The sequence below is a fragment of the Pan paniscus genome, chromosome 2 (assembly GCF_029289425.2).
Source record: "Pan paniscus chromosome 2, NHGRI_mPanPan1-v2.0_pri, whole genome shotgun sequence".
Taxonomy (NCBI): Eukaryota; Metazoa; Chordata; class Mammalia; order Primates; family Hominidae; genus Pan; species Pan paniscus.
The window spans coordinates 151,392,133-151,405,586 of NC_085926.1; the positions used below are offsets into that span (position 1 = coordinate 151,392,133).

Consider the following 13,454-nt stretch of genomic DNA (forward strand, 5'->3'; position numbering starts at 1 on the left):
AATCCCTGTCAAAATACCAATGGCCTTTTTCTAAAATTTGTATGGAGCTGCAAAAGACCAGGACTAGCCAAAGTAATCCTGAGCAAAAAGAACAAAGCTGGAAGTATCACTACCAGACCTCAGAATATACTACAAAGCTATAGTAACCAAAATAGCATAGTATCAGCATAAAAACACACACATAGACCAATGGAACAGAATAAAGACCACAGAACACATAGACCAATGGAACAGAATAGAGAAATTAATTCACACATCTATAGCTAAATGATTTTTGACAAAGGCAAGAACACTCATTGGAGAAAGAATAATCTATTCGATAAATGGTGTTGGCAAAATTGAAATTCATGTGCCAAAGAATGAAAGTAAACTCCCAGCCCTCACTCTGTACAAAAATCAACTCAAAATAGATAAAAGATCCAAGTGTAAAACTTGAAGCTATAAAACTGCTTGAGGAAAACAGAGAAACTTCTTCAGGACATTGGTCTGGGAAGATATTTTATGATAAGGCCTCAAAAACTAGGCTGGGCGTGGTGGCTTACGTCTGTAATCCCAGCACTTGGGGAGGCTGAGGAGGGTAGATCACCTGAGGTCAGGAGTTTGAGACTAGCCTGGCCAACATGGTGAAACCCCATCTCTACTAAAGACACAAAAATTAGCTGGGCATGGTGGCACACGCCTGTAGTCCCAGCTACTCAAGAGGCTGAGGCAGGAGAATCACTTGAACCTGGGAGGTGGAGCTTGCAGTGAGCGGAGATTGTGCCACTGTACTTCACTCCTGGGCAGCAGAGTGAGACTCTGTCTCAAAAAAAAAGAAAAAAGGAAAAAAACAAAACAAAACAAAACAAAAACCCACAGGTAACAACAACAAAAATAAACACACGAGATTATGTCAAGCTAAAAAGCCTCTGCACAGCAGCAAAGGAAACAATTAACAGAGTGAAAAGAGGGTCTACAGAATGGGATAAAATATTTGCAAACTACTCATCCATGGGGTATTGATATCCAGAATATTCAAGGAATTCAAACATCTCAACAGCAAAAATAACAATCAGTTTAAAAAATGGGTAAATAATTTGAACAGAAATTTCTCAAAAGACATGCAAATGGCCAAAAAATATATGAAACTATGCTCATCAGAGAAACGTAAATCAAAACCCCAGTGAGGTAACATCTTATGCCAGTTAGGATGGCCTATTAGCAAAAAGACAAAAATAACAAATGCTAACAAGAATGTGGAGAAAAAGGAACTCTTACATACTGTTGTTGGGAATGCAAACTAGTACAGCCACTATGAAGAATAGTTTGAAGTTTCCTGAAAAAACTACGATAGGACTGCCTATGACCCAGGAATCCCACTATTGGGATCCAGAGAAAAGGAAATCATTGTTTTGGAGAGACATCTGCACCCCCACATTTATTGCAGCACTATTCACAATAGCCAAGATGTGGAATCAACCTAGGTCTCCATCAACAGATAAATGAATAAAGAAAATACACCATACATATTTGATGAAGTACTATTCAGACATAAAACACAATGAAAACTTGTCATTTGTGACAACATGGATGGGCTGGAGAACATTATGTTAAGTGAAATAAGCCAGAAAAAGAAAGTTAAACATTGCATGTTCTTGTTCATATATGGAAGTTAAAAAAAGTTGGTCTCATAAAAGTAAAAACTAGAACAGAGAGTACCAGAGGCTGTGAAGGGTAGAAGGAAGGGAAGAATAGGGGGAAATTTGTTAAAGGATAGAAAATTATAGCTAGATAAAGGGAATAAATTCTACTTCTATACCACTGTAAGATGTCTATATTCAAAACTAATATATAGTTTCCAATAGCTATAAGGAGGATATTGAACATTCTAATCCAAAGAATAATGAATACTTGAGATGATGAATATGCTAATTATCCTAATCATATTGTATTAGGGTTCTCTAGAGGGCTAGAATAGGGTAGGTATATGAAGGATATACTCTATCTCTAATATGTACCCTATCTCTAATAGAGTAGATATATAAAGGAGTTTATTATAAAATATGAACTTATATGATCACAAAGTCCCACAATAGGCTGTCTGCAAGCTTGAGGAGCAGGAGTGCCAGTCCGAGTCTTAAAATTGAAGAATTCGGAGTCTGATGTTCGAGGGCAGAGAGCATCCAGCAAGGGAGAAAGATGTAGGCTGGGAGGCTGGGCCAGTCTTGCATTTTCATGTTTTTCTGCCTGCTTTATATTTGGTGGCAGCTGATTAGATGGTGCCCACCAGATTAAGGGTGGGTCTGCCTTCCCCAGCCCACTACTCAAATGTTAATCTCCTTCGGCAACATCCTCACAGACACACCCAGGAACAATACTTGCATCCTTCAATCCAATCAAGTTGACACTCAGTATTAACCATCACATCACCGTCCATTCTATGTATTGAAACATCACTACGAACTCCTTGAGTATGTACAATTATTATTTGTCAATTAAAAATACAAATTTTAAAAAATGTCAAGAATTTGCCTTACCTGCCATTGTTTCCGTTGTGTCATCCCTTCCCAGAGGAGAATAAGTACTGAATATTCTTACTGTTTATTACTGCTTAAAGGAGGAAATGTAGTTAAAAATATAGAGAAAAAAAGTAGTTACTATATCAAAAGGTTTTTGCACTACATGCAATTTTATTTTGGTTGTTTTATCATAGTTTTAATCTTACTTAGTCATTGCTATAGTAAAAACTCAATTCTGGTTAATTAAAGTTAATATTTTTAGTATTAGCAAAAAATTACAAGAACAAATTTTAAAATATTTAGCCTTTTTACAACCCCAGTGTCAGAATTACACTGTACCTGGAATAGGCTTCCGATATGTGTTTCAATTGGTTTATGTTACATATGTATTTTTTAATATAGTAAGTAAAAATCATTTGTAATTAGGATACGAATGAACCAGGCTATGTAGGCGCCTAACATTATGCATATATTTAAATTACACTTTATTACTCATTTGCTTTAACAAGTTAAATCTAGCAGTGTCATTCTTTTAATGTGTGCCTTTTAAACTAATGAGAATTTATTTCACTATGCTGTAGAATAAAATGTCAAACAAGGAGAAGCCACAGATATTTATTTTATTTATGGGTCATAGCATTCTCAAAAACTATATCTAGAAATTAAAAAGTTGAAATAGAAAAAAAAAACCCTAAGCAAAAAGAGTTTAAGAAGTGCTAGATCAGGAACAGAAAACCGAACATCACATGTTCTCCCTCCTAAGTGTGAATTCTCACTCACTGGGAGGGACACAGGGAGGGGAACATCACACACTGGGGCCAGTTGGGGGTGTGGGCAAGGGGAGGGAGAGTATTAGGACAAATACCTAATGCATGTGGGGCTTAAAACCTAGATGACAGGTTGATGGGTGCAGCAAATCACCATGGCACACGTATACCTATATAACAAACCTGCATGTTCTGCACATGTATCCCAGAACTTAAAGTATAATTAAAAAAAAAAAAAAAAAAAGAAGTGCTAGATCCTTTCAGCTGGTTTCTGAAACCAGCTACCAAAGATATTTGGTGTACTTTTATTCCTGTCACTTCTAGCAAAGATTATGGAAAAACAAATAATTTGTAAATGCTGAGAATTGTACTCACTTCAGAGGATTATTGTAAGAATTAGTTGAGAAACCCAGAGCCTGGCACATGATAAATTCTCAATAAATGCATAATAAATATGTTCCTGATGGCATCTGGGAGGAAACTGTATCAGAAAAAGGACAAAACTGTTTCTGATCCTGTACAGAAAGTAAGACCTCCTGGACTGTGATGTCTGTAGAGGGTTAGGTGCCAGGGTTCACAGAGCACATAGCTTTAATGGGAAGGGAAGCTCATTCAGGGAGAACAAGTAGAGTTAGGACAGGTGCCGAGACTCTAATAGGATGGGGAATGCAGAGGATTGTGAACACAGGCAGGAGACCTTTGGCCTGCCAGAGAACAGCCAAGGTGTGCAAAACATGAAGCAACTTCCAAAAAGTGAAGATTCACAGGCAAGAGAAAGAGAAAGAATAAAGGGAAAGTACACTTAGAGGATATTGTAGGAAGGGCAGCAAAGCTCTAGCAATAAGACAGTAAGACACTGAGTAAATGACAGGTTTCCAGCTGAGCTCTTCCTTCTATAGAAGCAGAAACAGATCAAGAGCAAGACCCAGACACTGACAAGAAAATATCTAGCTGTTAAAATCCACTTAGGATTAGTTATCAAAATTAAAATAGATATGGTACTTTTTAAAAAGGCATTAATGCATATTATATAATTATACTGTATGATTATTCTTAAGTGCACATTTATCTTTCTTATTAAAGTTTCAGTTAAGAATTCTGAGAAATGATTATATTTTTATAAACCATCTGGTTTAGCTGTAGGCAAACTCGGGGAAAAATATGTCTGATGAGGTTAATCTTTTCATTTCCCAACAAATCAGAACAAAGGCTGAGGAGAAGGAGGAATGTTCAGAATTGAAACAATGAATGTAAATGTATTTAAATATTTGTATATAAAATTTTTGACATTTAAACATTACTTGAGAACCATTTTTCTTCACCACAATTTATGTTAAATCTTCCATCATTTTATATATGATCAAATGTGATATGATATTAAGTCACTATTTTGAGGTAATTAGTTAGTACATTTAAGACCACAGTCATTTGGGGAGCTAACAGTGGGGGACTTCATAAACTAAGGTCCTTGAACTGTATTTCCATGAAGATGTGGAGAATGATTAATTGAAGACCACCACACACATGCAATAATACAGTTCTCCCTCATTCTCTGCCTCCTTGTTTTTACATCTTCTGTCTCATTTTCTCTTCATTCTGTATGATTCTAACCCCTTCTCTCCCTGATATCACTTAATATTTACTGCTTTTCTTTCCAAAAAAGCACACTAAAGAGAAAAAAAGTCGAATGTTGTAGAATCATCATTTCTTTGTTTAATGGTATCAAGGCTCTGTTTAATGGTATTATTGAAATTTAAAGAAGTAACTTAATTTAGGTTCAATGTAAATTGTTTACTTGTCTTGGATTCTTATTAGCATCTCTTTTTTTTTTTTTTTTTTTTTTTCTGAGATGGTGTCTGGCTCTGTCATCCAGGATGGAGTGTAGTCGTGCAATCTCGGCTCACTGCAACTTCTGCCTCCTGGATTCAAGTGATTCTCCTGCCTCAGCCTCCTGAGTAGCTGGGACAGGCACCAGGCACCATGCCTGGCTAATTTCTGTATTTTAGTAGAGATGGTGTTTCACCATGTTGGTCAGGCTGGTCTTGAAATCCTGACCTCAAGCGATTCACCTGCTTTGGCCTCCCAAAGTGCTGGAATTACAGGCATGAGCCACCGTGCCTGGCCTTATTCTTACACATGTAACTGATTATTTAATAACATTTAATTTCTGGCTTTTCTAATTCAACCTCAGAATGAAAGGCATTAATTTAGCAGTGGACCAGTAGCTGTGCACAGAGCAAAGTCCTTGTCCTTATAGAGTGCATATTATAGAAAGGGATATAGAAAAAAATTAGAGAAATATAAGATATAATTTTAGGTACTGATGGGTGTTATAAGAAGAAATATAGAAAGAGTATGAATTGAGAAAATGATGAGCAGGAACTTGTTTTAGACAGAGGTGGTGTGTGAAAGTGAACAAGAAAGGGAAGAATGTAGAGTTCAAAAGGATATAGCTCATGGAGAGCCTTAGAAGTCTTGGTGAGGATTTTATCCTGTGTTTGATGAGAATCCATTGGAGGGATAATGTCAGAAGATTGATAATATGATTTACACTTAAAAAGAATTGCTTTGGCTTCTGTAGCAATATGAAGATGAACATCAAAGAGGAGACGAGTCAAGATTATGCAGCAGTTAGAAGAGGAAGGGATGGGAAATGGTCAGGTTTGAGCTATGTTTAGAAGTAGAGATGATGGTATTTGATGATGATATTTGGACACTAGATGATTAGTTTAGCACTTAAAGTTATAAAAATCTTAAATAAGTTTTTGTTTAATAGAGGGCATAGCTCTCATCCTCCCATATAAATGCGGTCTGCCTGGCCCATCTTCTACATGGTACCACATGCAAACAAATGTAACATTCTAATAAATGCACCGTAAGAAATTCAAAGTTTTCTTGAGTTCTCTTGGAAAGTAACATGACCAGTTATCTTAACATCCCCTTTCACCACCTCCTTTTCCTTCTGATTCTTATGTGGCTCAGTAGCCACACCACATTCTCCCTCCTCCCTCTCCCCTCAGCTCTCGCTGAGTTCAATCAGCATCAACTCATCTCTCTCTCTTCCTCTCCTCCTGTCCGTTGGGGGTCTCTCCTTCTACCTATTTTGACTTGAAACACTCTTGGCTTCCTCAAAGATGAAGTGAGGTGCTGCTTTGGATGTCTTAGATTACTCTTCTCTGCCCACTACCCACTCAGCACAGTGGAAGCCAGGCCAGCAGCCACCACGTCAGCAAGGCCTCCTAAGCCTCAAAGGTCAGAGAATGAGGGGAAGGGTTTGAGATTCATACACTAATACCTGTTGTCTCTTCTACGCTTATTATTAGCTAAGAGCCAGAAAGCACAGGTCTAAAACACCTGGAAATCAGTTTAACTTAAATTTGATCTAGAAATGTCAATAGGACATTTTGAGAAACAATATCTAAAAGTAATCATCTTGCTTTAAATACTTACTTGTATTCATAAATAATTGTTTTACAAATCAAACAATTATTCTTACGGCATAAAATACATCATGTGTCATTTAGGTATGCAATGTTTTAAACTTTCAACTAATTTAGGAATCATTATTTTAAAATCTCTAATTTGCGGGGACTTGACTCTTCCTTATTTTGATAATTCTATTTGTTGGTTTTTATATTAACTTTTCTAAATTTATTTTTATTCACTCAACTATTGTAAAATATGATTGGGCAAGGCTCAGTGGCTCATGCCTGTAATCCCAGCACTTTGGGAGGCCGAGGCAGGTGGATCACCTGAAGTCAGGAGTTTGAGATCAGCCTGGCCAACATGGTAAAACCCCATCTCTACTAAAAACACAAAAACACAAAAACTAGCCAGGCGTGTGCCTGTAATCCCAGCTGCTTGGGAGGCTGAGGTAGGAGCATCGCTTGAATCCAGGAGGCGGAGGTTGCAGTGAGCCAAGATCGTGCCATTGCACTCCAGCCTAGGCAACAAGAGCAAAACTCTGTCTCAAAAAATATATATATATATATTATGCCAGTTTATTAGTATTTGCAAATACAAATGTAATTCTTTGCTTATAAAATTTTGTACAGCTATGCTTTGGTGAGACATATGTTTAATACCAAATAGAGCAAAAGAACTATTAAATAAGATATATCTTTGTGAATGTTTTAATGAGTTATATAGTAATAATTTCTATTCCCTATAATATACTCAGAATTGCTTATAGCACATTACATACAGTACTATGATTATGATTTTTTTTTTTTGAGGCAGGGTCTTGCTCTGTCACTCAGGCTGCAGTGCAGTGTTACAATCTCAGATCACTGCAACCTCTGCCTTCCAGGTTCAAGTGATTCTCATGCCTCAGCCTCCAGAGTAGCTGGAAATACAGGCGAATGCCACCACCCCTGGATAATTTTTATATTTTTAGTAGAGACAGGGTTCTACCATGTTGGTCAGGCTGGTCTTGAACTCCTGAGCTCAAGTTATCTTCCTACCTCAGCCTCCCAAAGCACTGGGCTTACAGGTGTGAGCTACTGCACCTGGCCTGATTGTGACTTTAAAACCTCTTATTTTGAAAAAGAAAAGTTATCTGAACAAGGTCTTTTTTTCCCCCTCTATTTTCATTTTTTTTTCAGCTATATAACCTCTTATTGTGAGCTTGCTAAATACTGTCCTATATGAATACATACATAAGTATGTATTTAAACTAGACATGCGGTTTCTGGCTCTTGGATAATAATAAATACAGGAGAGGCAACAGGTTTCAGTGTATGAGTCTCCAAGCCTGCCCCTTATTCCCTGATTTTTGAGGCTAAGGTGGCCTTGCTGCTGCAGTGGCTGCTGGATTGGCCTCTGCTGTGCTGAGTGGGTGGTGAGTGGGCAGAGAAAAGAAATCAAAGACACCCAGAGCAGAACCTCAATTCACCTTAAATATATAAGAAGGCCTTTTTTGAGACATAAATGAAACATAATTGCTTCTCGTACTTAATGTTTTGTCATTAACATTTTCCTCTGTCAATAACATCTATTTTTAAATGGAATGCTTTTGGAAAGTGAGAATTCTGAAGAATTCAAAAAAGGATATTGTGCTCCCAAGCAATTCAAGAGAGGGTAATGTACTAAATTAGACTACAGGGACAGGGAAGTTTCACTAACGAGGTATCTGAACTGAGAAGCTATGATGGTCAATTTTGTGTCAACTTGACTGGGCCATGGGATGCCCAGACATTTGATCAAACATTATTCTTGGAGAGTCTGTGAAGGTTATCCTGGATGAGATTAACTTTTGAATTGGTAGACTGAGTATAGAAGATTGCCCTCCTTAATGTGAACGTGCCTCATCCGATCAACTGAAGAAGTGAATAGAACAAAAAGGCTAAGTACAAGGGAACTTCTCTTGCCTGACTGGGTGAGCTGAAACATCAATCTCCTATCTTTAAACTCATTGACTGAATAACTGCCTCTTTTTGGGTCTCAACCCTGCCACTTCTTAGATTGGAACTAGTACTGTTGGCTCTCCTAGTTTTCATACCTTTGGACTCAACCTAGAACCCATACCATTTGGGTCTCCTTGGCCTCCAATTTGCCTACTGCAGATCTTCTAACTTTCTAGCTTCCTAAATCACATGAGCCTTTTTTTTTCTTTTCTTTTTTTAAAGACGGAGTCTCACTTTGTCGCCCAGGCTGGAGTGTAGCGGCGTGATCTCGGCTCACTGCAACCTCCACCTCCCGGGTTCAAGCAATTCTCCTGCCTCAGTGTCCCGAGTAGCTGGGACTACAGGTGCCCATCACCATGCCCCAGCTAAATTTTGTATTTTTAGTAGAGATGGGGTTTCACCATGTTGGCCAGGCTGGTCTGGTACTCCTGACCTCAGGTGATCCACTCCCTTTGGCCTCCCAAAATGCTGAGATTACAGGCGTGAGCCATCGCACCCAGCTGCCAATTTCTTATAATAAGTATTTTACATGTATAAAATAAAGATATATGTGTGATCTGTATCTATATATTTAATATCAAATATGTATATACTCTATAAGAAGCAGCAAAATAGAATTATAATTCATTTCCCCTCTCTTATTTTTGTGTTCTCATTTATATGTGGTATGCTGATCAAAACTACTGCTTCAAGTTGATTTACAGTGAAAACATAACAATTTGATAAACATACAATCTGTTTTTAAAAATTGTGAATGATCATTTTAAAAAGGTAGATTTCATTTTTCTTATGTATTACTTAAAATGCAAGGAATTACTTTCACCAACAGAGCCTACAAAGGTACTAATTGATTTGTAGGACTGGTTAAGTGCAGGAGAGAGGCATTTTCTTGGGTAGATGCTTATGAATTCTTTTTGTATAGTATGTTTTATAAGAAAAAGTATCTTAAAGGCACTGAGGATATCATATTTGACACACATTCAATAAAATCTATGCAGAGTAAGAATGTGATATAATGGGCTCACTTTATGTTTTTATCAGAATTTATTTATTGAATAAATATATATTAAGCATCAACTACATGCCAGCTCTGTTCTTTATGCTGGAGATAGAAAAAAGAACAATGTAGGCAATGTTCCTGCCTTCTAGAAGGGGGTATTCTACTACAGGGACAGATAATCAACAAATAAGCAATGCAAACAAATTAGTATATGATATATAAACTAGATATATATATATATCTCAAATGATTATGATTAGTGTCCACAGGGAAACAAGTAGGGTGCTGCTGTGATAGAGAATAATGGAAGAAACATGACTAGAAAGGGCCTATCTGAGGAAGAAACGTTTATAATCATGATGATCTTTTCTAATAGCACAATGTCTATAGTTTTCATCTTTTTCCTCCCATTGATATTACTGATCTGGAGAATGATTTATTTTAACATGCCAAGGATTTTTTGTTTGGATTCAGGGGGACAGATGCAGGGTTGTTATATGGTATACTGTGTGATGCTAAGGTTTGGGTTACGGATTGTTTAGAGAGTGATTTAATAATACTTTTCATATGGATTCTATTTCAATATATGTTTCTCAATTTCTTAACTTTAAGTCACATATATATTTCATAATCCAAGCCCTTTTAGTTCAGACTTTCATATTATAGAACTTTTACAACTTAATTTATTGGTGAAGCCAATATTTACCCTGTATGTCTTAATGTGATTAATTTTAATTTGTATCAATTATTGGCATACATTTGTGATTTGCTTTGTTTCCCCTGCTAGATTGTTGGCTCTATGAGGCAGGAAACATATCTAGCTCCAGTGTCCAGAATAGGGGTTTATACATAAAAAGAAGTTAAATATTTTTTGAAGGAATTGCCTAAATTTCTATGATGAATATTAACAGAATGATCTAATCATTATTACACTTATTTTTTTTTCCAGATAGGGCCTGACTTTGCAGATGTTAAATTCTTTCTACTCTTGACTTACAATCTTAACTCCCTCTTTGTAAATGTGAAGGCTGGAAACTTTAGGGAAAAAAATCAGCAACAAGAAAAATTTCTGTGATCTTTCCCATGCCAAAGAGTTGGTGATGAAGAAAAGCTATTTCTGAGGATTGAGTATGCATAATCTGTGCTTGGTTTTCCCTGCTCCCTTTGATATTCTATTGAAAGTCCCTCTTTTATTAAACAGGAAAGAAGATTCAAGGAGGAACTGAAATACAGAGAGGCTCCTTTGCAAACCAGTATCAAACAGATCCCAGTCACTTGTAACATCTGCCCTACCATTGGAATAACATAATGAGAGGCCTGGGCAACCCAGAGAGAAGTGTAAATGACATCAGTTACTAATAAGAACACTGCTGAATTTTGAAAAAATTTTGCATGCTTTAATTTCTCCATATTTTAAGTAATTATACTAATTATGAGAGTGCTGTGTATTATTAGTTGTTTGGTCACAAATAAAAACAAAAGTCATTTCAAATATATATCTGACTTTACTGCTTTCCTATAGAGAATTGCTTTCTACAGTGAATTACTTTTCATGTTAAGAAAAAGTAACATAAAAATTCATGCTCTTGGGGATGAGTTGATGACACAGGCCCTTGCATACACCACTAGTGGAAGTGTAAATTTATTAATTTATTCAACAAACATTATGTGCTAGGCATAGTTCTGGGCATTGGGGATATGGAGGCAAGCCAAACAAAATCTCTGCAGTCATGGAGCCTACACTTTAACTGGGGAGATGCAAGTGTAAATCAGTTGGTATTTTATACTATGGAGAAAAATGAAGCAGGTTAAGGGAGAAGGGGAGTTTGGGGAACAAATTTTCTTATTTTAGTGTGTTAGGGAAAACTTGGCATTTGAGCAGAGGTGTGAAGAAATCAGAGGAACTAACCATGCAGATATTTGTAGAAGGATCACTCAAGATAGAAGGAGTAGGCCTCGAGTACACAGAGGATGCTATAGCTAAGTAGAGTGAGAGAAGGAGAGAAAGAGATCAGAGTTGATGTCAGGGTCTAGGTCTGAGTGAGATGAGAAGTCCATGCTTTCTGTTTTAAAGGGGTTTTTAAGTAAGAATGATATAACTTGTTTTAAAAGACTCCTGACTTCTCTATGCCATTTTGGGGCAAAATTGATAGAAGAGAGATGTACTAGGAAGCCATTACAGTTAATCAGGCAAGAGACAGTGGTGGCTGGGACTAGTCCCCACGAGTAGCAGTGGAGGTGAGGAAGTGGTCAAATATCTAGATGCATTCAGAAGTATAATTTTGGGGTGTACAAGAAAGGCTTGGCCAAGGAAGATTCTAACATTTTTAGTTAACTAGATGAGTGGAGTTGCCATTTTATCAGATACTGATGAAGAGAGTTTAAAGGAAGAAACCAGGAATTTGGTTTTATATATGATTAAGTCAAGATATCTATTAGAAATCCAGCTGGAATTGTCAATACAGAAGTCTGGAGCTCAAGTGGCAGGATCCAGGTTGAAAAAAAAAAAGATCTTACGATTGTCAAAAAAGAGATGGAATTCCCATCCGTAAGACTGCATGACTATGAATGATTATGACTAAGAAGACATAGTACATGGAGAATAGACAGGGAAACAGAGTGAGAGCAGAACTATTGGATTCAACTTTCAATAAGGGATATAATAGGGCCTAGTGATTTACAATGTGAACTCTGTGGTCAGAATGTCTGAGTTCAAACTGCGGTTTCAGCAAGGATTATCTGACTTCAGAGCATAGATAAAAATGGAAGTTTTATAGTTTCATATAAATTATTGTGAAGATTGAAAGAGAACCTGCTCACAAAGTACTTGGCATATAAGTACTCAGTAAATGTTAGTCATCGTTATGAGCATCATCAGCGTCATCATGAATGAGTAACAATTTCTAAGGAAAGATGGATGGTAATACTCGTACTAATGATCTTCAGAGTTGATAAAAGAAAGTGGTAGACAGAGTTTTTATACCCATCACTACAGTAGCAGGTTTCCTTCTGTCCCTTCATGTTTTCTTTTATATAGACCTCAGTTACTCACAAATACCAGCCACACGGTTTGCATTTCTCCCTATGTTAAATTCTTGATCTCTCTTTTACTTTAAAGTTGCTGTGTTTATTGTAATATCATAAAAAGATCTAGGGTTTTAAGCAGTTTGTGCTACATATATAATTCCAAAGCTACATATATGCCCTAGCCACTCAATAGTAAAGGACCTGTGAACTGATTAAAAGAAGTAAATCATGAGAATGTATCTTTAGATTAAGTTGAATAAGATACCAGGGAGCCAAAGGTGTGCATTCAAGTGAATGAGAAACCGGAATGGCATGGAGAAAACAGAAGAGCTCAGGTGGACTCCCTCCTAGACATGGGGGCTGAAGGGAGCCAGAGGGTAAGTGAAAGGTTCTACAGAAGATGACGAGCAAGAAGACAGCACTGATGATGTTGAAGTCCCACCCAGGAAGAGCTGTTTGTTTCTAGAATAGGAATAAGTAATGTAGTTACATCAACTTGGGATGTCAACAAAGGAAACAATGGCATTATGATTAAAAGCCAGTTATTTTCCTATATGCTGGATTCATTCAAAATCAATATTGTTAATTATCATACATTCCAAGTCTTAGTAAAATCAGGCAATAAGCCTAAAAGAATTCAATGCCCTGTGTTTCTATTTTGGCAAAATTGCCTTAATAGTAAACAGAAATAAAATTTTAAAGATTAGAAAAATAGTCAAAAGAATCTATTTTTCTTTTTCTCCATTAAAATTTTGTA

The 13,454-nt window shown here is 36.8% G+C and overlaps 1 long non-coding RNA gene across 3 annotated transcripts in view; it reads left to right on the forward strand.

Annotated features, from left to right (window-relative positions):
- LINC02877 (long intergenic non-protein coding RNA 2877) overlaps positions 1–11,166 on the forward strand; it is a 149,980-nt gene extending 138,814 nt beyond the window's left edge. For 2 of the 3 annotated variants that reach the window (XR_008624915.1, XR_004670787.2), the window contains one exon: positions 10,872–11,139. This is a non-coding gene — a long non-coding RNA (long intergenic non-protein coding RNA 2877). Of the gene's footprint in view, positions 1–10,871 lie in introns of all 3 variants that reach the window. The other variant, XR_004670785.3, reaches the window with a different exon arrangement.
- Positions 11,167–13,454: the final 2,288 nt, after the last annotated feature.